The sequence below is a fragment of the Hemitrygon akajei genome, unplaced genomic scaffold, assembly GCF_048418815.1.
Source record: "Hemitrygon akajei unplaced genomic scaffold, sHemAka1.3 Scf000197, whole genome shotgun sequence".
Taxonomy (NCBI): Eukaryota; Metazoa; Chordata; class Chondrichthyes; order Myliobatiformes; family Dasyatidae; genus Hemitrygon; species Hemitrygon akajei.
The window spans coordinates 369,628-383,085 of NW_027332082.1; the positions used below are offsets into that span (position 1 = coordinate 369,628).

Below are 13,458 nucleotides of genomic sequence, written 5' to 3' on the forward strand. Positions count from 1 at the left end.
TGAAGGGTGAGAAACGGAGTCACCGGTTCGGGTGGGAGTCCCTCCACCCGTCACCTGATCCTGTTTCCCGTTCATGTTTTTCCGCAGATCTGCAGCATCTGTGGGTCACTGCTCTACGTGTCCGTGTAGCTTCATCTTTCACCGTTCAGACAAGGCAGTGAGATCCGGATCGGTCACGTCCTCTCGTTGTGGGTGGACAATGTCTTTTTCTCTGCAATAGTTTCTGCATGTTTCATTCCACTGTTTTTATCTGCTTAAGTGCAGCCAATGTTTCTGGGTGTCTGACCCACTTATGTGAGAATTTAGCCTTTTCTATTTATCTGAGCTTCTCATAAATGTGTAAAGTTTAGTTCAGCTTCACATCAGAATTTCCAAAGCAACAACCCAGTCAAATAGTTTCACACAATTAAGATAGTTTATTATATCTTTATTTTTTTTCTATTTTTGTACTATATATGTATATTCTTATTTTAAATCACAATTGTTAAAATCCATTGTTAAGAATTAGGTTCTACTGCTATCGCAGAAACAACGAATTTCATGTCACATGCCGGTGCTATTAAACCTGATTCTGATATTGATATGGGAGACCCACCACCGGTCACCTGATCCCAGTTACCGCAGATCGTAATGTGAGATTGAAGCATTTTCCATATATTTGCTTTCCACAGAAATGACAACAATTCAGTTTCCTTCTGTGGTTCCAGAGCAGAAGCTCAGTCTGTCTAATATTTCCACACAATTAAAACGGGGAATTTGTTTATTATCATCATGTACTGAGCTACAGTGGAAATCTTGCCTGACGTACCATCCACACAGACAGATACATTATAACAGTACATTGAGCTGATATACGACAAAACAATAACTGTAACAAAGCATTAAGGCTGCAGAAAAGTGCAGTGCAGATAGACATATGGTGCAGGGTCACGTCGAGTTACATTGTGAGGCCGAGTCCATTTTATCATTCATTTGGCTTATAACTGCAGACAAGAAGCCATCCTTTAGCCTGGTGTTACGCGCTTTAAGGCTTTTGTATCTCTTCCCCGATGGGGGAGCGGGTTTGCAGCAAGAATGTCCAGGTTGTGAGGATCTCTGAGTACATGGCCTGCTTTTCCGAGGGAGGAGAAGTGTAGGAAGAGTCCATGGAGTGGAGGCTTGTTTCTCTGAGGTTCTCTGCTCTCCAAAGTTCTCTGCAGTTCCTTGCAGTCATGGGCAGAGCAGTAGCCATACGAAGGCGTGAAGTATCGACAAGGAGCTCAAAGACCTCGCCTTCACCCTGCCTTGTGTAGCTGGATCCTGGACTTCCTGTCAGATCGCCGGCAGGTGGTAAGAGTGGGCTCCATCTCCTCTGTCTCTCTGACCCTCAGCACACATACCCCACAGGGTTGTCACTTTGGCCCCCTCCTTTACTTTCTGTGCACCCATGACTTGTGTTGCCACCCACAGCTCCAATCTGCTATTTAAATTTGCTGACAACACTACATTGATTGGCCTAACCCGAAATACTGATAACAATCAATCAAATGCCTTCTGAGAAGGCTCAGTCCAAACAAACTTTTCACCCTTCTTCAGGAGGTTGGTCAGAGGAAGAGCGATATCAGCAAAGTTCTTACAGAACGTACTACAATATCCATCCATTCCCAAAAACCTTCTAAGAGCCTTCTTAGCAGTCAGAATAGGAACTTGAGAAATTGCCTGGACTTTTGCCCGAACAGGACCCAACTTGCTTTGACCAACAACATAGCCAGGACAGGTCACACTGGCATGGCCAAATTCACTCTTAGCCAAGTTAACTGTAAGGTTGTCCTAGGAAAGCCTGTCAAATAGCTTTTCTACTGCAGAGATATGCTCTTCCCAAGTGCCACTCCCTGTAACTAAGTCATCATTATAGGTATCTGCGTGTTCTAACCCTCGAATTACAAAATCAATCATTCTCTGGGATGTTCCTGGAGCATTTTTCCTTCCAAAAGGCAAAACATTGTATTCATACTACCCAGATGGTGTCACAAATGCAGAAATTTCTCTACCTCTGTCCATCAATGGAACACACCAATACCCTTTCAACAGATTAATCTTTGTAAGAAATTAGCTTTTCCAGCCTTATCGATGCAATGATCCACTCTAGGGATAGGATAGGCATCTGTTTTTGTTATTGCATTTACCTTTCTATAATCAGGGCAAAATCTAACACTACCATCATGTTTGGGCACAATAACACAGGGTGACTCCAATCTCATTTTGAAGGCCTAATAATACCATTCTCCAGCATATACTCAATTCCCTGGTCAGCCAATTTACACTTTTCTACGTTCATGCAATATGGGTGTTGTTTAATCAGTTTGGCTTGACCAACATATACATCATGTACTATGACCGTGGTTTGCTTGGGAACATCGGGAAATAAATCTTTAAACTTCAGAATTAATTCCTTCAGCTGTTGTTGTTGCTTTGGCTGCAGATGAGACAACTTGTTATCAATGTTTTCTAGAACCACCGAGTTCATTAGCCTAACTGGGACCATGTTTGGCTTGTGAAAAGTCTCAGACCAGTCAATTGTTTCATTCTCAGGGTTGCCAGTTTCATTTGTTTTGACAACAACACACACAGATGATACCTGCCTTTCAAAAAATGCTTTATCATATTTATGTGTACAAGTCAGCTGGGTGTTTTACTAACATAATTCACATCATTATTTTGGGAGACTATTTCATACGGTCTATTGAATTTCGCCTGAAGTGGATTTGTCAACATAAAGCAAGCAGCTTATCTACCACCTGGTATTTTCATTCGCAAGCCCGCTTACAAACCAACACTTCATTTTGTCTTGAGAAATCTTTAAGTTTTGTCTCGCTAGACTACAGGCTTGGTGTACTTTATTTTTGAACTTCAAATCATAGTCTAACGAGTTAACATCAATCCACCATTCCTTTTAACAAGGTCAAAGGTCACTCTGCGACCAAATACAAGTTCAAATGGAGTAAAGCCCAGTGATTCCTGTACTGACTCTCTTTCTGTGGACAAAAGCAAATGTATTCCTTCATCCCAGTGTTTTCCATTTCCAACACAATATGTCTTAATCATTGTTTTGAGGGTAGAATGAAATCTTTCTAAAGCCCCTTGTGATTCTGTATGGTACGCAGATGATGCAATTTGTTCTGCTCCCAGTTCAGAAACTACCTGCTGGAATAATCCAGATGTAAAATTACATCCTTGATAAGACTGGATTTCTTTAGGCAAATCGAATAATGTGAAAATCTTGGTAAGAGCCTTCGCCACAGTTTTAGCTTTAATATTTCTGAGAGGTATTGCGTCTGGGAATCTGGATGCAGTACACATAATAGTTAGCAGATACTGATGGCCAGCTTTAGTCTTTGGCAATGGGCCAACACAATCCACTATAACTTTGGAAAAGGGTTCACCGAATGCAGGTACAGGCCACTGGGGTGAGCTCATTCAGTTTACCCACAACTTCACAAGTGCCTTTTGGAAACTCTTATTCAGGGTAAACATAACTTTATGAGTTAAAGCAAACTGATCTGCTATGCTATGATTCCTGCATAGTGGCAGCATCATTTCCATCTAAATACGTCTTTATGTCATCAGGAACGCACTTTTTGAATTCTTCAATTAAAACCAACTCTTTCAAGCTGTTAAAATCAGCATTTACATGTTCAGATGTGCACCAGCGGTCAAAACACACAAATTTCTCATAAGCAAATTCACAGATTTCTTCAAATTTCTAAACTTTTGCCTGTCTGCTTCTGGGACCAACTCGTAAGCTTTGAGCACAGCCTGTTTCACTATGTCATAATGTGTGGTGCGTGGCCATGTGTTTAAGGTGTTGAACTCGCGATCTGAAAGTCATGAGTTCGAGCCTCAGCCGAGGCAGCATGTGTGTCCTTGAGCAAAGCACTGAATTACACACTGCTCCTGCACATTGATAGCCCAGTGGCGATGATTGGTGTAGCATAAATAAATAAATCATAAGCTGCTTCAGCAACTGTCAAAGCAGAATAGGCTTGCTAAGCCTTCCCCTTAATTACACTTTGTAAGAGAATTTTCTTTCTGCTTTTCTGCCTCTCCAGCCTGAAACTGCCTCTGCCTTTCCGGAGCCTCCATCTTCAATTTTTCTAACTTGTACTGGAGCTCAAGCTCACTAGGTTTACTTTCAGGAAACTCCAACTCCTCCACTTTAAACACACCCTTAGATACATAATGTTCAGCTATTATCCTCTGCATCTGTACCCTCCTCATTGTAAATTTCACCTTAGCAAGTATTAACGTTTTAGCAATGCTCAATCCTTCTGGTGTCCTCTAACGCCTGAGAGGTTCACACTTCCAGATATCTATCAACATCCATTGCTGCTGGTTTTCCACACACAAATAAATCAAAAGGGATTTCCCCAATGAAATCGATATTAAACCAATCCTTAAATTTGTTCATATCCCAGATGCAGGCCCCATTTTGTTACAAACCGTAACGCTTTAGAAATGAACCAGCAGCAACAGACTACCCCCAGTGGCCACACATTTTAATTCCATGTCCCATTCCCATTCTGATATGTCTATCCACGGCCTCCTCTACTGTCAAAATTAATCCAAACTCAGGTTGGAGGAACAACACCTTATATACCGGCTGGGTAGCCTCCAACCTGATGGGATGAAAATTGACTTCTCTAACTTCCGTTAATGCCCCTCTTCCCCTTCTTACCCCTTCACTGACATATTTAATTGTTTGCCTGTTTTTGATGTCTCTCTGGTGCTTCCCCCCCACCTTTCTTTCTCCCGAGGCCTCCTTTCCCTTCTCCAGCTCTGTATCACTTTCGCCAATCACCTTTCCAGCTCTTAGCTTCTTCCCACCGCTTTCAGTCTTCTCCTATCATTTCACATTTCCCTCTCCCCCCACTACTTTCAAATCTCTCAGTATCTTTCCTTTCAGTTAGTCCTGACGAAGGGTCTCAGCCTGAAACGTCCACAGTTCTTCTCCTTATAGATGCTGCCTGGCCTGCTGTGTTCCACCAGCATATTGTGTGTGTTGTTTGAATTTCCAGCATCTGTAGATTTCCTCGTGAGTGTTATGTGTATAAATGTGTATAAATATAACTCCCAAACTATTGAGCTCGGGGGAAACAAGGCTTGGAGTCTTGAGTAAAGTATGAAAGTTCAGTTCAACCACAGAATAGGTGATGAGAGAGATATTTGTAATCCAGGGTAAATGTTGAGAGAAGGCAATTATGTCGTATTCCACAGGTTCCATGGTGGTAAAACGAGACCAACAGTCGCTGTAGATTTTATCTGTCATCCTTCCAAATCCACATACTAATTATCACCCGAATTGTCTTGTCATAAGGGGTATCATCTTCAAATGAATTACCACACCACAGCCAGGCAAGGGTTAACACATAAGTGGTCACCGCAGGATACCCCGAATCAGATCCACTGCTATGGATCAAATAAGGTGACAACCACACATTCGATGTACAGTGAATCGATAATTAACCCACCCTTGTGGGCAAAGGAAAGTTCCAAACAGTGACCCTTGGCCACTAGTTCCCTGGTTTTGATCCTTCCATTTTTCCTCCGTCTCCGTCTGACTCTGAGTGTCTGTGTCCTCAGTTAAAACTAAACAAGCTGGGAGTGATGTAAACAAGCTGCAAGTCAGACTGATTTGCCTTCTTAATCTCTCTCTCTTAAAATGACAATCCACAGCAAACAAAACCTAGGGATTCATAACAATGGCCACTCCCGATTGTGAGCTGACAGGTGTGCCAGTAGGTGGGATGACTGAGTGAATCCCTTCCCACAGACTGAGCAGGTGAACGGCTTCTCCCCACTGTGAACTCGCTGATGACTCTGTAGGTGGGATGACTGATTGAATCCCTTCCCACATTCTGAGCAGGTGAATGGCCTCTCCCCAGTGTGAATTCGCTGGTGTCTCTGCAGGTTAGCTAACCGAGTGAATCCCTTCCCACAGACTGAGCAGGTGAACGGCTTCTCCCCAGTGTGAACTCGCTGATGTACCAGTAGGTTAGATGACACAGTGAATCCCTTCCCACAGACTGAGCAGGTGAACGGCTTCTCCCCAGTGTGAACTTGGTGATGTCTCTGTAGGGTGGATAAATGAGTGAATCCCTTCCCACAGACTGAGCAGGTGAATGGCCTCTCCCCAGTGTGAACTCGTAGGTGATCCTGTAGGGTGGATGACCGAGTGAATCCCTTCCCACAGACTGAGCAGGTGAATGGCTTCTCCCCAGTGTGAACTTGCAGGTGATTCTGTAGGTTAGCTAACCGAGTGAATCCCTTCCCACAGATTGAGCAGGTAAATGGCTTCTCCCCAGTGTGAACTCGCTGGTGACTCCGTAGCTGGGATGACCGAGTAAATCCCTTCCCACAGACTGAGCAGGTGAACGGCTTCTCCCCAGTGTGAACTCGGTGATGACTCTGGAGGGTGGATGACTGAGTGAAACCCTTCCCACATTCTGAGCAGGTAAACGGCTTCTCCCCAGTGTGAACTTGCTGGTGTACCAGTAGGGTAGATGACTGTGTAAATCCTTTCCCACAGACTGAGCAGGTAAACGGCTTCTCCCCAGTGTGAACTCGCTGGTGTACCAGTAGGGTAGATGACTGTGTAAATCCTTTCCCACAGACTGAGCAGGTGAACGGCCACTCCCCAGTGTGAACTTGCTGGTGACTCTGTAGGTTGGATGTATCAGTGAATCCCTTCCCACACTTTGAGCAGGTGAATGGCTTCTCCCCAGTGTGAACTCGCTGGTGAGCCATTAGGTCAGATGACTGAGTGAATCCTTTCCCAGAAATTCAGCAGATGACCAGCCTCTGCCCAGTGTGGTGTGAACTGATTGGTGTGTCCACAGGTGGGATGACCGACTGAACCCCTTTCTCACACACAGAACAGGTGAATGGCCTTGCCCAGTGTGAACTTGCTGATGTACCTTCAATTGTGATAACCGAGTGAATCCATTCCCACTGTCTGAGCAGGTGAAAGGCCTTTCTCCTGTGTAAAATGACGGGCTTGCGAGTTGGTCAGATGACCGAGTGAATCCCTACCCACAGTTTGAGCAAGAAGGGTGGTCAACTGGATTCCTTGCTCCACTTCTTAACTGGTGTGCCGTGTTTGAGCTTCCTGGAGATGAATTCCTTCTCATTTTTAACCTGTAAAAAGATTTACAAAATACATCAATGGGTGTAGGACAACATTTCAGATGAGATTACTTGAGTTGCCAAGGTTTGATCTGGTATCACACTGTTACGGTGAGGTTCAACGAAAGTTGAACAGAGAAATCATCTTCTAACTGGGCACAGTGCTGGTATCTGGAATGACCATCAATTCTCTGATGCTCTTCCTGTCTCTATAAGAATGGGGCATTTGTGCCATCTCCAATCTGTGCCTTGGCTCAGTTTTACTCTCTCCATTGGTATTATTCCTTGTTTCCACTGAGATGCATGGGTGCCTGGCCCCACAGTAACTGAAACAGTCTCACACAAATACTTTTTCTTGACGTGCAGCTGGGGTCTTCTTTTATGTATTATTAACTTAAAGTGCCACAGTTTTAACGCCATATAAAAAAATCCTGCTGAAATGACTGGTTGGTTCACACAGCTATCAAAAGGGGTTAGAGTGAATTTTTGTATTATTTCAGGTTGTCACAATCATAGAAAATTTCAACACAGAAACAGGCCCTTTGGGCCATCTAGTTTGTGCTGAACTATTTAAACAGCCCACTCCCACACCTCTACCATCCAGGTACCAACACAAACCTCTTAAATGTTGAAATCGAGCTCGCATGCACCACTTGTGCTGGCTGCTCATTCCACAGCCGGATAACCATCTGTGTGAAGAAGTTTCCCCTCATGTTCCCCTTAACATTTCACCTTTCACCCTTAACCCATGGCCTCTGGTTGTCATCCCACCCAATCTTCGTGGAAAAAGCCAGCTTGCATTAACACTATCTGTGCCTCTCTATCACAATCAAATCTCCCCTCAATCTTCTGCATTCCAAGGAATAAAGTCCTGATTTGTTCAATCTTTCCTTATAACCCAAGTCCTCCAGACATGGCAACATCCTTGTGAATTTTCTTTGAAATCTCTGAACTTCTTTTACATCTTTCCTGTAGGTAGGTGACCAAAACTGCACACAATACTTCAAATTAGGCCTCACCAATATCTTCTGGAAGTCAACATAATATCCATCTATTATTATCAGTACTTTGGTTCATGAAGGGCAATGGGCTGAAATCATTCTTTCCATCCCTATCTACCTGTTATACCACTTTCAGTGAATTAAGGACTTGTATTCCTAGATCCTTTTCTTCCACAACACTCCTCCATGCCCGACCAGTCACTGTGAAAGACCTCCCTTGGTAGGACATACCAAAGTGCAACAACTGACACTGGTCTGCATTAAGTTCCATTTTCCATTTCTAAAAGCATTTTCCCACCTGGTCCTGATCACACTGCAAGCCATGATAGTCTTCTCGCAGTCCGCTAAACCCCCAGTCTTGTCATCCACAAATTTGCTGATCCAGTTAACCACACTATCATCCAGATTACTGATATACATGGCAAACAACAACAGATCCAGCACTGATCCCTGTGGCTACCACTAGACACAGGCCTCCAGTCAGAGAGGCAACCATCTGCTACCACACTCTGGCTTCTCCCAAAGACAGTGTCTCATCCAATTTACTATCTCATCTTGAATGCTGAGTGACTGAACCTTCTTGACCAACCTCCCATATGAGACTTTGTCAAGTGCCTTGCTAAAGTCCATGTAGACAACATCCACTGCCTTGCATTCATCCACTTTCCTGATAACTTCCTCGAGAGACTCTATAAGATTGGCTAGAGCCATGCTGTCTATCCTTTATCAGTCCACACCTATCCAAATACTTACAGTATATACTTGGTTCCTACACCCACATTCCAACAACTTTCCCAGTTCAGATGTCAAGCTCACCAATTTATAATTTCCTAGTTTATTTTTACAGCCTTTCTTGAACAGCAGAACAACATTGTCTGTCCTCCAATCCTCCAGTACCTCACCCGTCACTAACGATGATTTAAATATCTGTGCTAAGGCCCCAATAATTTCTGCACTTGTCTTCCGCAGGGTCATAGTGAACAACTTGTCAGGCCCTGGGGATTGATCCACACTGATTTGCCTCAAGACAGCAAACACCTCCACCTCTGTAATCTGTACAGGGTCCATGAAGTTGATGTGGCTTTGCCTCACTTCTATAGACTCTGTGTTCATCTCCTGAGTAAATACGGATGCAAAAAAAATCTCCCCAAGTCTATGTTATCCCTTCATATGGATTACCATTCTGATCTTCCAGAGAATTAATTTTTTCCCTTGCAATCTTTTTGCTCTTAATATATCTGCAGAATCCCTGACGATGCTCCTTCACCTTGTCTGCTGGGGCAACCTCATGCCTTCTTTTATTTCTTTCATAAGTGTTCACTTGAATTTCCTGTATTTCATAAGTACCTCATTTGTTCCTATCTGCCTGTACCTGGTATGCACCTCCTTTTTATTGATCTGGGAGAGGAAAGCCAAAGGGGTGATAGAGCTGCATGCTGGGAGGTGGGGGTAAGGAGGGTTAAACTAAAGTTGCAGGGGGAATGGGAGCCTGAATAACAGAACAGATAGTGGAGGGGTTGTGGAGACAGATGTTGTTCAGGCCTCAGACAAAGTCAGGAATGAAAAAGTTGAGCATGGTGCAGTGAATATGCTGAGCCCTGTATATTTCAATACAAGGAGCAGTGTAGGAAAGGTGGATGTGTTCAGGGCATGGATCAACACCTGGAATCAACACTAGGATCTGGCAACAGTGGATTGGGACAGGCTGCTTTATGGCAAAGGTGTGCTTGGTAAATGGGAGGCCTTCAAAGTGAAATTTTGAAAGCGGTATCAGAGCGGGTATGTCAGAATAAAAGGTAAAGATAGAAACTGTAGGGAAACTTAGATTGCAAGAGATATTGAGACCATGGTAAAGCACAAAATGGAATTGCATAACAGGGATAGGCAGGCAGTTTCTTATGGAGTATAAGAAATGCAAGAGAACACATACGAAATAAATCAGGATGGCTAAAAGATGGCATGAGGTTGCTGTCACAGAAAAGGTGAAGGATAATCCTCAGGGATTCTAGTGATAGATTAAGAGCAAAGGGATTGCAAGGCACAAAGTTGGTCCTCTGGAAGACCGGAATGGCAATCCACGTGTGGAAACAAAGCAGATGGGGGACATCTTAAATATTTTTCCATCTCTATTTACTCAGGAGATGGACAAAGGGTCTATGGAAGTGTGGAAAAGCGGCATTAACCATTTCAACCCTGGGAAAATAAAAAAAACACTACTCTGGCCACTCACACGCTCAATACCCCTCATCATTTTATACACCAAAAAATGTCTCTAAATATAAACAAGGAAATTATACATTGCACAATCTACTTTCCACGATTCAGTACATTTACACGGACAGGTGTGTAAAAAGGGCCCAACGAATATCAGGGTCAAACAGGCCCAATTCATCAGAACCACAAACTGTTCCTGCTGCTACCATCCAGGAAATGGTACCACAGCAAAAGGAGCAACAGGCTCCAGGACATCATCTTCCACCAGGCCATCAGACTGATTAATTCATGCTGATACAATTGCATTTCGATGTTATATTGACTGTCCTATGTGGAAACTATCTATTATAAATTACTATAAATTACACATTGCACATTTAGATGATGTAAGGTAAATATATCTACTCCTCATGTTTATGAAATATGTATTTAATAAAGTCAATTCAATTCACCCTCTCCACTATCTGTTCTGTCATTCTGGCTCCCATTCCCCCTACAACTTATTTTAACCACATCACCCCCTCCCCTGTTCACTCCCACTAGCAAGCCTTACCACTAGGATATTCCTCCCCTCTTGTTCTGTTCCTCTAACTAACGAATCCCTAATCAGCCTTTTGACTTTCCTCTGCCAGGTAATTCCCCCCAACAGCTACTAAAGTGGTCCACCTGTTGTTGGGGATGGCCACTAGAGTACTCTGCGATGGATATTTAACCTCATTCCCCTTCCTGACTCTCACCCAGTTTCCTGTGTCCTGCACCTTGGGAGTAACTCACCTCTCTTCATGTCATATATATCACCCCCTCCAACTGCTGGATGATCTGGAATTCACCCATTTCAGGTTCCAGCTCATTGAAGTGCAGGGTTACAAGCTGCAGCTGGATGTACATCTTGCAGGTGAGGGCATCAGGGACACTGGAGGTCTCCCCTCCTTCCCTCCAATACCCCTCTAATTTGTAATAATCTCCCCTCTAATTTGTAATAACCAGTGTGCAGATAAATCTTGTACCCAATTTTTACCCAGTGACAAGATGTGCACAGTGAATTTTATAAAGAGAGGTATTCATTTTAACATCTAGCAAATCACTGTCAATAGGAACTTTGATCTCCTCTGGGTTTGATCGAGTTCATCTGCTCTCTCACACAACCTATGTAGCAGGCCTGTAACAGGAAATGGAGGATTTTCTCACCAGAGCTTTTGCACATTGCCCATATGTGGTTTGCTTGCTAAATTACGCTTTAAAAAGTCAGATTTCCAAATATCACTCCACTTCTTCCCACTTGCAAATTCTCCAGCAACTTTTGCATCACCCAAATGCAAACAGGCATCACTACTTTCTGTATTCTACATAAATATTCCCTCTGAACTCTCCCCCGGGTGACTAACGGTGGTGAACTCAGTGAATGCAATGCCAATGAATATGAAGGGAAGGGCAGTAATCTGTCTCATTGGAGTCTGGCACATTTGGGATGTGAAAGCTACTTGTTGCCCAGGGCAAAGGTGTTTGATATCATTACGTACCCAGAGAGAATGGGACAAAACATGTTCTCACCGGTAGAAAAGTCCAGAGCAAGAGGAGGTAGAGGAAGCAACACACACAAAATACTGGAGGAGCTCAGCAGGCAAGGCAGCATCTATGGAAAAGAGTACTAATGCCGATTTTCTGAACTGGTGATGTAAAAGATTTTGTTCCCTTTCTCCGAGTTCCTAATCCTTGCATTTAGATAGCTGGAGCTCAGCTCTGTCTGAGAGATCCTTCGGTTCCCATTCCCTCATCAACCGGAAGCTCCCCGGGGCCCGTGTACAGATCGTGGGCCTGAGAGAGAGGGAAGAGGGCAGCACTGTCCCGGGATTGCTGGTCAAGGTGTCAGAAATTCAAAGGAATTATCCCGAAGTCGGTGTTTAAGATAAAAACACAGAGAATCGCTCTTACCTGCAACCGACATTCTGAAAGTCTTCTGTGTACTGCGCGCATGCGTGATACTCGGGGACGTCCTCAGCCTGACGCCTGCGCAGTTCATCGGCGCTTCAGCGCCGGCGAAATTCTTAACGCATGGCCCTATGGGTAATCACGGTGCCATTAAACATTTCTGCAAGCACCAGTTGAATGTCCATACCTCATTTTTTTTTAACCGTGTGGATAGAAAAATCTGCAGCTGTTTTAACGCAGAAAGCGGCTCCCATAAGCAACATACTCAATATCAACGTGTATCTAATGCCAAAGTAAAATGCAGATATAAAACACAGGAGATTCTGCAGTTACTGGAAATACAGAGACGCACACACACAAAACGCTGGAGGAACTCTGCAATTCAGAGAACAACTAAGCAGCGAAGTACACAGGCTAAGCATGCTGAAGGGGCTCTGCCTAAACGTTTTCTATTTATTCCTCTCCAAAATTTCTTCCTGATCTGTTTATTTCCACCTGTGTTTTGCAGAAATTAACCACCTTTTTTTCGATCAACCAGTTTCCAAATGCTTTTAATCTTTCACTTTTGACCACATCCTGCTGGTCTACACAGGTTGCTATCGATGCAATGCTCCTCAGACAGGATGAAGAGATCACTACTCCCCAATGCCATTCGGCTTTACAATTCAACCGCCAGGAGTAGGATATGTTAAAGTGCCGGGGTTAGGACTGAGCTTAAGTTACCATTCAATGTATTTAAATAGTTAAGTATTGTATGTAATTAGCTTTGCTACAATAAGTGTATGGGACATTGGAAAAAATGTTGAATTTCCCCATGGGGATGAATAAAGTATCTATCTATCTATCTATCTATCTATCTATCTATCTATCTATCTATCTATCTTATTCGTCCTCCTGCTCTGAACCCCATCTCTCTCTGGAACCCCTGACCCAGGCTGGCAAATCTTCGGTTTCTGACTCTGCACTATCGAAGATTCACTCGCTAGTCTGCTGTCAGACTTTAGAGGTGCTTTGTGTTACGAGACCGCAGGTTCGTTTACTGTGAGTGTCACTTTAAGTGCCTGAGTAAGGCGGGGCTCTGACGTCAGACACAAGCTGCGGCAGCCTGAGGGAGCGGGAGAGGGAGAGGGAGACAAGCTGTTGGAACTTCAGC

General features: G+C 43.8%; 1 pseudogene; it reads right to left on the bottom strand.

The window, feature by feature from the left end:
• Positions 1-12,321, bottom strand: part of LOC140724367 (uncharacterized) — a 40,402-nt pseudogene extending 28,081 nt beyond the window's left edge.
• Positions 12,322-13,458: the final 1,137 nt, after the last annotated feature.